This window comes from Phocoena sinus, chromosome 1, assembly GCF_008692025.1.
Source record: "Phocoena sinus isolate mPhoSin1 chromosome 1, mPhoSin1.pri, whole genome shotgun sequence".
In the NCBI taxonomy this organism is placed as follows: domain Eukaryota; kingdom Metazoa; phylum Chordata; class Mammalia; order Artiodactyla; family Phocoenidae; genus Phocoena; species Phocoena sinus.
Window position 1 is genome coordinate 155,439,439 of NC_045763.1, and position 17,055 is coordinate 155,456,493.

At 38.9% G+C, this 17,055-nt stretch overlaps 1 protein-coding gene across 6 annotated transcripts in view; it reads right to left on the reverse strand.

The window, feature by feature from the left end:
- RGS7 (regulator of G protein signaling 7) overlaps nucleotides 1-17,055 on the reverse strand; it is a 631,374-nt gene that overhangs the window by 457,042 nt on the left and 157,277 nt on the right. Inside the window, exon 2 of one of the 6 annotated variants that reach the window (XM_032623472.1) lies at nucleotides 16,972-17,040. The exons of the other annotated variants lie outside the window; for them this stretch is intronic. The gene's annotated coding sequence lies outside the window, so the exon portion shown is untranslated. The remainder of the gene's footprint in view (nucleotides 1-16,971; nucleotides 17,041-17,055) is intronic. 6 annotated transcript variants of the gene reach the window in all.

The window sequence follows — 17,055 nt, forward strand, 5'->3', positions numbered from 1 at the left end:
GAGTAGCCCCTGCTCACCGCAACTGGAGAAAGCATGCACGCAGCAGGGAAGACCCAATGCAGCCAAAAATAAATAAATAAAATAAATTAAAAAAAAAAAAAGATGTGGCCAAATAGCAAGAGGGAAAAAAAACAGACAGTACTCAAAGACCCATGAGAAATCCAGTTATTGTATTCATCTGATAGGAACTTCAAAATAACTGTGATTAAAGAATAAAATAAGGTGAAAAAACTTAGCAAAGAGCCAAAAACTCTGAAAACAAAGAAAATTTAAATTCTAGAACTGAAATTTAAAACTTTGTGGATAGATAGAACAGTAGGCTATACAGAACCAAAGAAAAGAAACCAGTGAATTGGAAGATGAGTCAGAAGAAAAAATTAAGGCCAGAAGAATAAGAAAATAATGATAGAAAATTAAGAAAAGACCATGAAGAGAGCAGCCAAGATGGTGAAGTAGAATGACCCTGAGCTCACCTCCTCTCACTAGCACACCAAACTCACAACTATCTGCAGAACAACCATCAATGAAAAAAGACTAGAACCTACCAGGAAAGACCTTCTACAAATAAAGGCATACAGAAGGAACCATGAGACTGACAGTAGGGGCAGACTCATGATACAGTCAAACCCTATATCCCCCTGGGTAGGTGATCCACAAACTGGAGAATATTTATATTGCAGAGGTTCTCCCACAGAAGTGAGAGTTCTGAGCTCCATATCAGGCACTCCAGCCTGGGGGTCCAGTACCAGGAAGACAAGCCCCTAGACAGTTGGCTTTGAAGGCCAGTGGGACATACTTACAAGTGCCCCATAGGACTGCAGAAAGGCCAAGAACCAGCTCCACCCACCATTGAGTGGGCACCAGCTCTTCCCAACAGGAAGCCTCCATTAGCCTCTAGACTAGCCTAACCCACCAGAGGCAGTCATCAGAAGGAGGAAAACTATGATCCCCAACCGGCAGACCAAATTCATGAACAGGATGCCAGAAAGCACCCTAGGAACAACTGGGCCCTAGCCCTGTCCACTTGCAGGCCAACACAACCTTCAGGACACCCTGGATCCCATATGCAACTGTGTCAGGAACAAGCACCCCCTCCATGATCTGAAACAAGCTCTGGGAACCCCAGGTCCTGCAGCCAGACTCCAGGAAACAGCTGTGCCTGTCAGTAGTGTGGAACTAACCCCAGGCTCTGGCTTCACATGCCAGTGGTGGGCAACAGCCCCAGAGTTTTTTGGACCCTGACTCCACCCACTAGTGAGCCAGCGCTACTCCTGGGGTCCCCTAGGGTTCTGCAACCAGGCCTTGTGACCAGGCCCTGCTAAAGAGCAGCTAACAGCATCCATACAAGGCAGGGTCTGGCAACCAACAGGACTAGGGGCCAATCAAGCCTACCAGACCATCCACACAATCAGGCTTCTACAACAGAAGGACCCACACAGCCATCTTAAGGGGAAACCCTAAAGCATAAAGCTTGGGTGATGAGAAGGGAGTGCACTACTGGAACACACAGGATGTCTTCTATAGAAGGCCACTTCTCCAAGCTCAAGAAACATAACTAACTTACCACATACATAAAAATATAAATAGCAATTTAGACAAAATGAGAAGGCAGAGGAATGTGCTCCAGACGAAGGAAAAAAGATAAAACCCCACAAGTAGAACTAACTGAAGTGGAGATTGGCAAGCTACCTGAGAAAGTGTTCAGAGTAATGATCCTAAAGATGTTCAAAGAACTCAGGAGGAGAATGGATGCACAGAGTGAGAAGTTAAAAGTTTTTAACACAGTTAGAAAATTTAAAGAACAACGAAACAGAGATAGAGAACACAATAACTGAAATGAAAAATATACTAGAAGGAATCAATAGTAGACTCAGTGATACAGAAGAGCGAATCACTAAGCTGGAAGACAGAGTAGTGGAAATCACTGCCACTAGACAGAAAAAAGAAAAAAGAATGAAAAGAAATAAGGATAATTTAAGAGACCTCTGAGACAACATCATGCACACTAATATTCACATTACAGTGGTCCCAAAAAGAGAAGAGAGAGAGAGAAAGGGCCTGAGAAAAAATTTGAAGATATAATAGCAGAAAACTTCCCTAAACTGGGAAAGAAAACAGTCACCCAAGTCCAGGAAGCATAGAGAGTCCAACACAGGATTAACCCAAAGAGGAACACATCAATACAAACTGTAATCAAAATCACAAAAATTAAATATAAAGAGAAAATATTAAAAGCAGCAAGGGAAAAGCAACAAATAAAATAAAAGGGAACTCCCATAAGGATATCAGCTGATTTTTCAGCAGAAACTCTGCAGACCAGAAGGGAGTGGCATGATATAAAGTGATGCATGGGAAAAACCTACAACCAAGAATACTCTACCCAGCAAGTCTGTCATTCACATTTGATGGAGAAAGCAAAAGCTTTACAGACAAGCAGAATCTAAAAGAATTCAGTACCACCAAACCAGTTTTACAACAAATGTAAAAGGAACTTATAAAAAGAAACACAAAACAAAAAGGCGGTAACTAGAAACAAGAAAGTTACAAAGTAAAAACTCACTGCTAAAGGCAACATAGAGTAAATGTAGGATATCATTCCCACACAAAGGTAGTAGAGAAATTAAAAGATAAAAGTAGTAAAATCATGAATCTGCCTGGGGGAGAGGGATCTGGAATCTACATGGTTGTGGGGCTCCCCCTTGATTTTGTATATTCTTTTGACCCTACACCAATCAAAAGGTAAGTGAGCTGAACCATTTGCAGCACGCAACAGCTATTAGAGGTTACTATTGATAGATTCTTCACACGGGTTTGTGTGAGTGTGAATGTGTGCCTGCTTTTGTGAGAAAGAGAAAGTGTGTGTCCGCGAGTGTGCTTGTTTGTATGACAACCAAAGCGGGTATATAGTACTGTAGATTTCAACAGCATGAAAATATTCTCTGGCTACTTGGGCTCCCAGTCCAAAGACCCCCAGCTTTCACCATCCCCTTCCTTCTCCACTCCTCACTTCTTCGTTTTACCTTTGATGAGTTTTTGGCTTACTTTTTGGCAGAATCACTTGGACACATTTTTGCTGGTGCAGGGAGATCAGATCAATGGAACTTTGAAAACTGATTATTTTTCTCCTGTGTGACTTTAAAAATAGAAGAAGAGAAAATAGAGTAGTGCAAGATAAGCTAGAGGATTTTTAAATTTTCTGATGAACTTTGAGGATCCATAAAGAAGAAACCAAATGAAGTGTTTACTGTCATTATCCCTATTTAATGAAGAAAATACTGAGGCTCACAGAGAATTAATAACTTGTCCAAGATCATCTAATGTCAAGTAATCAAGAGTGAATGCCCTGAAAGCACACACACCAACTGGGACCAGCCGTTGATTGAGGGGAAAACTTATAGAGACAGAGCAGTAGCAGGCCTAGGGACAGGCTCTGTCCCTGTAGGAGAGAATATCTTAAACAAACTTATGAGAAGAAGACAAGGCCACTTGGATGAAAACTCACTGTACTCAGCTACAAGGGCCATATCCTTTTTATTAATCTCTTCATCAGTACTGCAAGAAAAAGCTTCTCAGCCTCCATGTTAAGTCAGCCAACTACTTGGCTGTAGTTTCGAGTTGCTGGTGGTAATGCAAACTAGCAGCTGTGTGGTTAATGAGGAGCCTTTCCATTTGTACCAACCATTTGCTGAGTGTCCTCCTGGCCGTCACCCTCAGCCCCAGAAGCTACTGTTTGGCAAAGTTCACATAAATCTCTGGAGGAAAAAAAGATGGCAGAATAGAAGTACCATGGGCTCACCTCCTCCCACGAATACACGAAAAACACAACCAACTGCTGAACAGCCATTAATAAAAAAGACTGGAACCTGCAAAAAAAGATATTCTATATCCAAGAATATAAAGAAGAAACCACGGCAAGACAGTAGGAGGGGTGCACTCGCAATATAATCAAATACTACACCCAATGGGTGGGCCATCTACGAACTGGAGAATAATTATACTGAAGAAGTTCTCCCACAGGCATGACAGTTCTGAGCCCCACATCAGGCTCCCCAGCCTGAGTATCTGGCATCAGGGGGAGGAGCTCCCAAAGCATTTAGTTTTGAAAGCCAGCAGGGCTTGACTGCAGGAGCTCACAGGACTGGGAAAAATAGAGACTTCACTCTTTGAGGAGACACACAAGGTCTCACACGTACCAGAGCCCAGGTCAAAGGTAGTGTCTTCACAGGAGCCTAGGCCAAAACTACCCACTGGTCTTGGAGGGGTTCGTGGGGAGGTGAGGTATGGCTGTGGTGCTCCCTGGAAACATGGACACTGGTGGTGGAAATTTCGGGTACTGTTCAGACACATGAACCCTCAAGAAGGCAGACATCTTGCTCGGGTCATCAGCACCAAAACAGGGCCCCACCCAACAGCCTGTAGGCTTCAGTACTGAGATGCCTCAGGCCAAACAACAAAAAGGGCATAAGCACAACCCCACCAATCAACAGACGGGCAGCCTGAAGAGCTCCTGAGCCCACAACTACCTCTACACACAACCTTTGACATGGCACTGCCCATCAGAGGGCCAAGACCAAGCTCCACTCAGCAGTGGGCAGGAACCGACCCCTCACATCAAGAAGACTGCACAAGCCTCTAGACCAGCTTCACCTACTAGGGGGCAGACAACAGAAGCAGGAAAACTATGTATGATCCAGCAGCCTGTGGAACCAACTGGGAAAACAGTTGGTTTAATAATTTAAATAAAATAAGACATCAGAGGAATATGTTCCAGATGAAGAAAAAAGATAAAACACCAAAGAACAACTAGTGGAGTGGAGATTGGCAATCTAACAGAGAAAGACTTCAGAGTAATGATCATAAAGATGATCCAAGATCTCAGAAAAAGAATGAATGCACAGTGCAAGAAGTTAAAACAAAATTTTAACAAAGAAATAGAAAATATAAAGAACAATCAGAGTTGAAGAATACAATAACTGAAATGAAAAACATACTAGAAGAAATCAATGGCAGAATACATGAGCTGTAAGAACAGATAAGTGAGCAGGAAGACAGAATAGGGGAAATCACTGCTGTGGATTAGAATAAAGAAAAAAAGAATGTAAACAAATGAGGACAGTTTAAGAGACCTATGGGACAATATTAAATGCACCAGCATTCACATTATAGGGGTCCCAGAAGGAGAAAAGAGTGAGAAAGGGCCTGAGAACATATATGAAGGGATAATAGCTGAAAACTTCCCTAACATGAGAAAGGAAATAGTCACCCAAGTCCAGGAAGCACAGAGTCCCAGGTAGGATTAACACAGGGAGGAACACGCTGATACACATATAAATTGAATTGAAAAAAATTAAAGACATACAGAAAATATTAAAAGCAACAAGGGAAAAGCAACAAATAACATAAAAGGGAATGCCCCTGAGATTACTGGGTGATTTTTCAGCCGAAACTCTGCAGGCCAGAAGGGAGTGGCATGATATATTTAAAGTGATGAAAGGGTAAAACCTACAACCAAGAATACTCCACCCAGCAAGGCTCTCACTCAAATTTGACAGAGAAATAAAAAGCTTTACAGACAAGCAAAGGCTAAGAGAATTCAGCACCACCAAACCAGCTTTACAACAAAAGCTAAAGGAAATTCTCTAGGCATAAAAGAAAAAGCCACCACCAGAAACAAAAAAAATTACAAACTGGGAAAGCTCACCAGTAAAGACAAACATACAGTAAAGGTAGGAACTCATGTACACACAAATATAATATCAAAACCAGTAATCTTGAGAGGAAGAGAGTACAAATGCAAGATATTTGAAATGAATTTTAAATTATGAGAACAGCAACTTAAAACAATCTTGTACATATATAGACTGCTATATCAAAACCTAATGGGAAAATCTACAATACACATACACACAAAAAAGGAAAAGGAATCCAAACACAACACTAAAGACAGTCATCACATAGCAAGAGAAAAGAACAAAACAGGAAGGGAAGAGAAAGCACCTACAAAAATAAATCCAAAACAATTAACAAAATGCCAATAAGAACATACATATAGACAATTACCTTAAATGTAAACGGATTAAATGCTCCAACCAAAAGGCACAGAGTGGCTTAATGGATACAAAAACAAGACTCATATATACGCTGTCTACAAGAGACCCACTTCAGATCTAGGGACACATACAAAATGAAAGTGAAGAGATGGAAATAAGTATTCCATGCAAATGAAATCAAAAGAATGCTGGATTACCAATACTCATATCAGACAAAATAGACTTTAAAATGAAGACTGTTACAAGAGACAAAGAAGGATACTACATAATGATCAAGGGATCAATCCAAGAAGAAGACATAACAATTGTAAATATGTATGCACCCAACAGAGGAGCACCTCTATATATATGGCAAATGCTAACAGCCATAAAAGGGGAAATCAACAGTAACACAATAATACTGGGGGACTTTAACATCCCACTTACATCAATGGACAGATCATCCAGAAAGAAAATCAACACAGAAACACAGGCCTTAAATAAAACATTAGAACAAAGGGACTTAATTGATAGTTATAGAACATTCCATCCAAAAGCAGTAGAATATACATTTTCTTCAAGTGCACGTGGGACATTCTCCAGGATAGATCACATGCTGGGCCACAAAGCAAGCCTTGGTAAATTAAAGAAAATTGAAATCATATCAAGCATCTTCTCCGAGCACAATGTTATGAGATTAGATATCAACTACAAGTAAAAAAAACTGTGAAAAGCACAGACACGTGCAGGCTAAACAATATGCTGCTAAATAACCAATGGCTCACTGATGAAATCAAAGAGAAAATCCAAAAATACCTAGAGACAAATGACAATGGAAACACGATGATCCAAAGCCTATGGGATGCAGCAAAAGCAGTTCTAAGAAGGAAGTTTATAGCAACACAAGCTTACCTCAGGAAACACCACAAAACAATCTCAAATAAACAAGCTAAACTTATACGTAAAGGAACTAGAGAAAGAAGAAAAACAAAACCAAATTTAGTAGAAGGAAAGAAGTCATAAAGATCAGAGCAGACATAAATGAGATAGAGACAAAGAAAACAATAGAAAAGATCTATGAAACTAAAAGCTGGTTCTTTGAAAAGATAAACAAAATTGATAAACCTTTAGCCAGACTCATCAAGAAAAAAAGGGAGAGGGCTGAAATCAATTAAATTAGAAATTAAAAAGGAGAAGTTACAACTGACATTACAGAAATACAAGGGATAAGAGACTACTACAAGAAACCATATGCCAATAAAATGGATAACCTAGAAGAAATGGACAAATTCTTAGAAGGTACAATCTCCCAAGACTGAACCAGGAAGAGATGGAAAATATGAACAGACCAATCACATGTACTGAAATTGAAACTGTGGGTAAAAAACTCCCAACAAACAAAAGTCCAGGAACAAATGGCTTCACAGGCAAATTCTATCAAACATTTAGAGAGGAGTTAACACCTATCTTTCTAAAACTATTCCAAAAAATTGCAGAGGAAGAAATACTCCCAAAATTATTCTATGAGGCCACTATCACCCCAATACCAAAACCAGACAAGATACTACAAAAAAGAAAACTACAGGCCAACATCACTGCAAAAGTCCTCAACAAATACTAGCAAACTGAATTTCAAAATACATTACAAAGATCATAAACCATGATCAAATGGGAATTATCCCAGGGATGCAACGATTTTTCAATATCTGCAGATCAATCAGTGTGATATTCCACATTAACAAACTGAAGAAAAAACATATGATCATTTCAATAGATGCAGAAAAAGCTTTTGACAAAATTCAACATCCATTTATTATAAAAACTCTCCAGAAATTGTGTAATGAGGTAACATACCTCAACATAATAAAGGCCATATATGACAAACCCACATCTAACACCATATTCAATGGTGAAAAGCTGAGAGCATTTCCTCTAAGATCAGGAACAAAACAAGGATGTCCCCTATAGCCACTTTTATTCAACATACTGTTGAAGTCCTAACCACAGCAATCAGACAAGAAAAAGAAAAGGAATCCAAACAGGAAAAGAAGAAGTAAAACTGTCACTGTTTGCAGATGACATGATACTATACATAGAAATTCCTAAAGATACTCCCAGAAAACTACTAGAGCTCATCAATGAATTCAGTAAAGTTGCAGTATAAAAACTTGATACACAGAAGTCTCTTCCATTCCTAAATAGTAATAATGAAAGATCAGAAAGAGAAATTAAGGACACAATCTCATTTATCATCACATCAAAAAGAATGAAATATCTAGGAATAAACCTACCACAGGAGCCAAAAGATCTGTACTCCAAAGACTATAAGAAGCTGATGAAAGAAAAAGAATATGACACAAAAAGCTGGGAAGATACGCCATGTTCTTGGATTGGAAAAATCAATATTGTCAAAATGACTATACTACCCATGGCAATCTACAGATTCAATGCAATCCCTATCAAATTACCAATGGCATTTTTTACAGATCTAGAACAAAAAAAATCTTAAAATTTGTAAGGAAACACAAAAGACTGTGACTAGCTAAAGCAATCTTGAGAAAGAAAAATGTAGCTGGAGGAATCAGGTTCCCTGACTTCAGACTATACTATAAAGCTACAGTAATCAAAACAGTATGGTACTGGCACAAATACAGACTTATAAATCAATGGAACATGATATAAAGCCCAGAAATAAATCCATGTACCTATGGTCAATCTATGACAAAGGAAGCAAGAATATATAATGGAGAAAAGATAGTCTCTTCAATATGTGGTGCTGGGGAAACTGGATAGCTACATGTAAAAGAATGAAATTAGAACATTCTCTAACATCATACACAAAAATAAACTCAAAATGGATTAAAGATCTAAATGTAAGACTGGATACTATAAATCTCAGAGGAACACATAGGCAGAAAACTCTATGACATAAATCGCAGCAAGATCTTTTCTGATCCACCTCTGAGAGTAATGAAAATAAAAACAAAAGTAAACAAATGGGACATAATTAAAATTAAAAGCTTTTGCACAGCAAAGGAAACCAGCAACAAAACTAAAAGAAAACCCACAGAATGGGAGAAAATATTTGCAAATGAAGCGACTGACAAGGGCTTAATTTCCAAAATATACAAACAGCTCATGCTGCTCAATATCAAAAAACAAACAATCCAATCAAAAGATGGGTGGAAGATCTAAATAGACACTTCTCCAAAGAAGTCATACAGATGGCCAAGAGGCACATGAAAAGATGCTCAACATCACTAATTATTAGAGAAAAGCAAATCAAAACTACAATGAGGTATCACTTCACACCAGTTAGAATGGCCATCATCAACCAAATCTACAAACAATAAATGCTGGAGAGGGTGTGGAGAAAAGGGAACCCTTCTACACTGTTGACAGGAATGTAAACTGATACAGCCACTATGGAGAACAGTATGGAGGTTCCTGTTGTATAGGCACTATGGAGAACAGTATGGAGATTCCTTAAAAAAACTAAAAATTGAGCTACCATATGATGCAGCAATCCTACTGCTGGGTGTATATCTGGAGAAAACCATAATTCAAAAGGATACATGCACCCCAATGTCCATTGCAGCATTATTTACAATAGCCAGGACTGGAAGCAACCTAAATGTCCATCAATGGAGGAACAGATAAAGAAGATGTGGTACATGTATACAATGGAACAATACTCAGCCATAAAAAAGAATGAAATAATGCCATCTGCAGCAACATGGATGAACCTAGAGACTGTCATACTGAGTGAAGTAAGTCAGACAGAAAGACAAATATCATATGATACTGCTTATATGTGAAATCTAAAGAAATGGTACAAATGAACTTATTTACAAAACAGAAGTTGAGTCACAGATGTAGAAAACAAAGTTGTAGTTACCAGAGGGTAATGGGGACGGGGGGGATAAACTGGAAGATGAGGATTGACACATACACACTACTATATATAGAATAGGTAACTAATAAGAACCTACTGAATAGCACAGGGAACTCCAGTCAACACTCTGTAATGACCTATGTGGGACTAGGATCTAAAGCAGAGTGGATAAAATTTTTAAATTAGAAAAATAAAAATTTAAAACAGATTAAGAGGAGGCTATTTTGAACAACTGTGTGCCAATGCATTTTAAAATTTAGATAAAATGCACAAATTCCTAAAAAACAAAAAGCTAACCAAACTAACATAAGGAAACATTTAAAAAACATTAAAATTTTAGGTAATCCCATAATTATAACTTTCATAGCAGCTCTCTCTCTCTCCCCTTTTTCTGTTTCTATGTCTTTACACGGTTCTCTTCTGGCATTATGGACACTCATCCTATAGGTGAGGGCAGGAGAAGTCTGGCCATGGCTATAGAGATTTTTGGCTTACATCATCCCAGGTAGTGAGGCTCCCAAAATGAGAGAACTTGTCTCTTCTGGCATCAGAATAGGAAACCCCAAAGGGATAGGTGTTAAAACTGCAAAATTCACATCCTACATTATCAAGATTCATTCATAAATATCTACTCAGTTCTTATGATAGATATTCATGATATCTGTTTCCCCATGCCTGTGGAACTTACAAACATAGTAAACAACAATAAAATATCATCAGCTTGCATAGTTTATTAGCCTAGAAGTAGCTCATCTATGAGGCAAACATACTTTTCCCATAATAAGAAAATAGGCCTCTTTATAAGAATAATAAGGACAATTAATTTGGGCCACAGCACCAAAACTGGAAGGAATCTAGCAAAGAGAGGGATACATCCTGAAATGCTTTGTCCTCAACACTTAGCATGTAATCTTGCTGCTTGGCAGATCCTGGGCAGATTCTGTACCTTTCAGCTGTGACTTTTCTCATTCAAACCCAGGCCATGTATCCATTCTGCTCTACTTTCCTGTCTTTAGAAGGCATCTGCATTTTTGGCTGCCATGGCCATCTAGAGGTATCTTGGTTCCCGCTCCTTTTCAAGCTGGGTCCTCCAGTTTCTCATTGACTCTGTGAGCACTGAATACCCCAAACAATATCCTTTCACCAAATTTCTTTCTGCTTAAATCAATCAAAGGAAGGTTCTATGACTTGAAAGCAACAATCCGGCCTGATATAATCCCAATCTCTTGATTGACACATTGAGGGCAATCACAAAACAAGTACACTAACCCCTGCAATGCTATTTTTTTCTGTTAAAATATAATAAATTCCCTTTGCTATTTTTCATTCATTCATGGCAGGTACATTTCTAAACAATTAAGGTGCAGTAGTGGCAGGATAAAAATAGTACTAACCTTCATGAAATTTACAATTCCTTTGATATTTTTGTTGTTGGCAACCAGAAGATATGACACATGCAGTCCAGATGATGACATTATTTGAAAACAGAATTTATCTTCCTGAAGCCATCATCTGAGGGTCAAACCTAATAGGAACTCTATTGCCCTTTCAAATGGCCAACCATCTAGATACATAGACTAAATGCCAATATTACCAAATTTGTATTTTTGGGGAAAAAAATGCCTCTTTGCCATTAAGCTACTAGCTGTTTACTTACTGATGCTTGTTATGATTTATTTTATTTTGTTTTTAATAAATGGGGGGGTGGGAATAATGGGTGAAGGGAGTATGAATTTACCAAAAGTAAATTAAGGGGGAAAGTTCAGTTGACCAAAGTTCAAGAAAAACTTTAGAAAGAATGAGCCTAAAATGATGAAAAGAACTTAGATATGTGTGAAGGGGGAGGGACAGAACCATATGTGGTGAAATACTCTTAGAAACCACACAAAAAAGGGAGCTCAAGAATCAGAGTCAACACTCAGCAAAGAGGATAATTGGTTGAAATGAAAAGGATCCCAGAGGAACAGAAAGTTGAAGAACAAAAGGTCAAGCATTGTGACTGCCTGCCAAGCTCCAGAGTGTTCTCTATCCTGTAGGACATGGGGAGAGGTCGGGATGGGTGAGGTGTGATGTGCAAGGTCTTAAAACACATAGCACACATAATAAATTTGAGGTGGGTGCTGTACAATTTTCTTAGTGAATAAAGTAGAAATTCATTTGGCAAAAAAATAAAATTAAGTAATTATAGCACTCTTTCTCTGTAAAAAGCTAATAATCGTGGTGTCTGCCAATTTAGAATAGAAATATTTGAAAATGAAAGAATCCAATTTAGAGCACTCACTTTAAAAGTCAGCTAGATTGGGCTTCCCTGGTGGCGCAGTGGTTGAAAGTCCGCCTGCCGATGCAGGGGACACGGGTTCGTGCCCCGGTCTGGGAAGATTCCACATACCGCGGAGCGGCTGGGCCCGTGAGCCGTGGCTGCTGAGTCTGCACGTCCGGAGCCTGTGCTCCGCAACGGGAGAGACCACAACAGTGAGAGGCCCGCGTACCGCAAAAAAAAAAAAAAAAAAGTCAGCTAGATTTATGAACAAAAGAGAAAAGACTATTGTCTCAACTGCCTTTTTGTTTTGTTTTTGTTCTTCTTACCCCTACAAAAAACAAACAAAAAAAGAATGAGTATATTGAAAGAAATGTTAATGGTGGAAAACTCTGGAGTTTTCATTAATGATTTAAACTGGCTTTTCACAGAATGACAATACATAAGCTATAATATAGATAATACAGTTAAATTGTATCAATAATGAAATACTCCATTTGAGGGCTTTTAAGTGCTTTATACTAAAAATTCATATTTGAACATCTTGCTATCAGAACTGTTGAGTTTAAAATAATATTCACATACATATATATGCATACAGTATGTATACATATAGATACACAAAAGTAAAATTATTTATTAATAGATTTATCTCTTTTTATCCATGGTCATGAAATTCAAGAATCAATAACAGAATCCACAGATAGGTACCTAAATTTATGTTAATCACTATTTTTGAACTTTTTTGCTAATTCATGAAATAATTAACTAATGGAGAAAAAAAATCAATTAGTATTCATAGAATGTCCTATCTTGAATACTTCCTGACTCTAACTTAGAAGAAACTCCTTAAAAAAGCATTATAAGGTACCAGTAATGATTGCAAGAGGTAATGGGTCTTGATAATTCATAGCCTGGATGAATAGAACTGCAGAGGAAGTTATCAAGACACCTGACTTTTCTCACAGCTTTGAAGCTCTTTGCTCAAGCCAAAAATCTAAGCAGTAATGTCCCTTTTTTACATTTAAGCCCCATGTCTATCTATTAGCAAATTCAATTGACTCACCCTTCAAAAGGCATCTGTTATACATCTATTTCTCCCCATCCTCACTACAACCACCTTGGTGCCACACATCATTACTAGTCATGAACTAATAAAATAGCTTCTAAACTGGTCTCCTGATGCCACTCTTACCGAGTTACAATCCATTTGCCTCATGACCAAAAGAGTGAAGTTTAAAAAACCTAATCAGATGGTTTCACTCCTCTTCTAAAAATTTCTCATTGGCTTCCCATACTCTCAGCATAAATTAGAACTTCTTAACCATGACTTACAAATCTTTGTTTTATGGAGCTCCCATCAATGTGACTAACCTTATTCCTCGTCACCATCTTTTCACCTACCATGCTCACCCCACTGGCATTCAGTTCTTCAAACACTGTGAGCCGTTTCCTCCTCGGAACCATTGGACTACCTACCGCTCTGCCTGGAACTCTCTTCTTGCTCACTTTTACATATCAATCTTAAATAAATGTCACCTCTTTGAAGAGGCCGTGTGACCACCCAATTTAACATAATTCTCCAGGCACATTACATGGCTCAGTCTTATTTTTCTCCATAGCACTTAATGCTTTCTCAAATTACCTCTTCCTTCCTTCCTTCATATTCTCTCTCCCTTTCCTCCTTTTCTTTCTTTCTTTCCTTCCTTCCTTTGTGAGCTGAATGCGTCCCTCACCCCCAATTTATATGTTGCAGCCCAAACCCCTAATATGATGGTACTTGGAAATAAGACTTTTGAGAGGTAATTAAGGTTATATAAGGTCAAAAGGGTACAGTCCTTATGATGGGATTAGTGGTTTTATAAGAAAAGGAAGAGTGAGAGAGACAGACAGAGATCTCCATGTGCACACTGCAAGAAAAGGCAATGTGAGAACTCAAGGAGAAGGAAGCCATTTGCAAGCCAGGAAGAAAGCTCTCACCGGGAAACAAATTGGCTGGCATCTTGATCTTGCACTTCCAAGCCTCCAGAACTCTCATAGTCATTCCTTTCTTCCTTCCTTCCCTCCTTCTTCCTTCTTTTCTTTCTTTCTTTTTCCTTTCCTTTCCCTTTCTTTCCTTCATCCTTCCTCCCTCCCTCCATCTCTCCATCTTTCCATCTCTCTCTCTCTCTTCCTTCCTTCCTTTTCTGCTTTTCCCTTCTAAAAATTAAGAATTACATAGGGCTATTTTGTTTACCACTATGCCAGGAATAGAGAATGCACTTAAAAAATGTGTTTTGCATAGCTTACATGTTGATGTAATAGAGATGGCTAGAAAATCTGATTGTTCATTCAGTGAATATTTATTAAGCAACTACCTATTCCAGGCATTGGAATATGAGACAGACAATACCATTGTCTTCATGCAGCCCACATTTAGCTGGAGGAGACAGAGAACAAACAAGCAAGAAAATTTCAGGCTGTGATAACTGCTGGGGATGAAATAAAAGGTACTAGCAAAGAGAATTACAATGGGCTTGTTCAAAAGGGTTCATTAACCAAACCCACCAAAAAAATCAAGTGAAGGGCTTCCCTGGTGGCGCAGTGGTTGAGAGTCCGCCTGCCGATGCAGGGGGGACACGGGTTCATGCCCTGGTCTGGGAGGATCCCACGTGCCGCGGAGCGGCAGGGCCCGTGAGCAATGGCCGCTGAGCCTGCGCGTCCGGAGCCTGTGCTCCGCAGCGGGAGAGGCCACAACAGTGAGAGGCCCATGTACCGCCAAAAAAAAAAAAAAAAAAAAAAATCAAGTGAAGTGTTCAAGTAAAACTGCTTTGCAATTTTTTATATCTCTTTCCCCTAGATCAATTAACAGAAGCAGTTAATTGTCCATAAAACTACACTCAAATGGAAGGTTCACTGAATTGCTGCCACTGGAAAAGAAAATAATGGCTCAATACTCAAGATTAAAGTGTAGACTGATCCTTTCTGCTTTACTTGTTGTGGGATTTTGAGTAGAAACACTGATATCTTTGCCATCTGTTTTTTCTCCAAAATGAAAATAGTAGTAATTCTTACATTTGTTTAGGACACAATTCTTCTCACTTGGTCTTTGTCCCACACTATGCATCTCATGCTCATGTCTGAGCCAATCACTGATCACAGGAATGGGGTTACTGTGACAGGCTTAGTGATGTCCACAGACCAGGAGGCATTTCCAGAACCACACCGGGATCCTCTTTTTGGAAGATGGAGGGAAGGCAGTGATAATGAGCCCCTCAATGAACTGATCTAATTTCAATCCTTAGCCCTTCCCAGTTAGCCCTGCCCCTATGCAATTTCCTCTGCCATAGCAAAGAGGAACATCCCAGGCGAAAAGTATACTATAGTTTCCCTATTTCACCCATCTGTCCCACCCCAGCCCTACACCAGAATGAGAAACAAGATCCCAAACATGCTCACAACACTGCAGAAGCTGTGTGTTCAAGCAATAGTTTTGTTCTTTCCAATCTGCCTGTGTGGTCTGGGAAACAGGGGAGGAAACCCTGAGAGATTTAAAAACACAATTAACAGAGAAATATTCAGGTGAGGTAAGAGGATCTTTGTTGTTCTAACTACATTATCAGGTACTGAAAGAACTTGCCAAAGATATCACAGAGCCACAGTTGAAAACCTGTGAGCACTCAGGCAGAAGCGGAGCTCCTCTGAAGGCAGGGGCTCTTCCTTCATCAACACCATGTTCCTGGATGAAGGATCTATTGTGCATGGAATACAGGCTGAATGGTATAAATTCCAGTCAGCTTTTTACTGATTGGGCACCTATCTCCAAAGAAAACTAATTATTAAATCAGTGTCAACCTGGAGCAACGTCTCTAGTGGTCCACTGCAGGGACAAATCTGACACTTTTAACAATGATTTAACAGCCTGGGACACACAGATGATGCACTTATCACATGTGAAATAATGCACAGCCTAGAGGAACACAGCATGAATTGGATAAGAGTATCCTGATTTAGATAACATGGCATAATGGAATTTTAACAAGATTATATTTAGTAAATCCAAATCTTTCCCTTAAAGATAAAAACAAAAAACCCATTAGAATGGATGAGAAGAATGTGATTGAACATCAATATGATTAAGACTTAGGAATTTTAACTGACCATTAATAAGAATATAATAAAAATCATAAAATAATAGCAGCTAACATATATGAAGGGTCTACCATGTACTGGGCACTGCTCTAATCATTTAAAGTATCTAATCATTTAAAAGCATTAACTCATTCACTCTGGATAAAACCCTTAAAGTAAATTTATTGGCATTCCCATTCTACAGGTGAAGAAACTGAGGCACAAAGATATACAGTAACTTAAAATAAATCAATAATGTAATGCGCTTGTCAAAAATATTAATGTGATCTTAGGTGCTGTTAAAGAATAATGCCCAGAATGAGAGAATTAATAATGCTTCTATAGTTTGTCCATATCAGACTGCACTGAAAATACTGTATTCTGTTCTAGGAAAAATGAGGCCTTGAAGAGACAGGCTATGCCACCACTTTAAAAAAAGAAGAATGGAAAATATTGGTGAATTTACACCTAAATAACAGAAAGAGGAGAACATGACAGCTTGCAGGGGTCCTCAAGCCTCTCTGTCCGCCTGCTGTCTGCACTGCTGCAGAGGGTAGTCATGGAAATCATAGCAGGCACATTCCACAGTGTTTCAGTTTCCCAAATTACAAACAACAAGGATTAGATGTGAAGGAGAATAAGCATGGACTCAATACATAGATTTCTAGTGGGAATCAAACCTTGCGGAGGATGAACAAGCTTTGGACACGAGATGACACAGGACCAGGTGATTGCTAAGGATCTTTACCCTGTGATTATAAAAG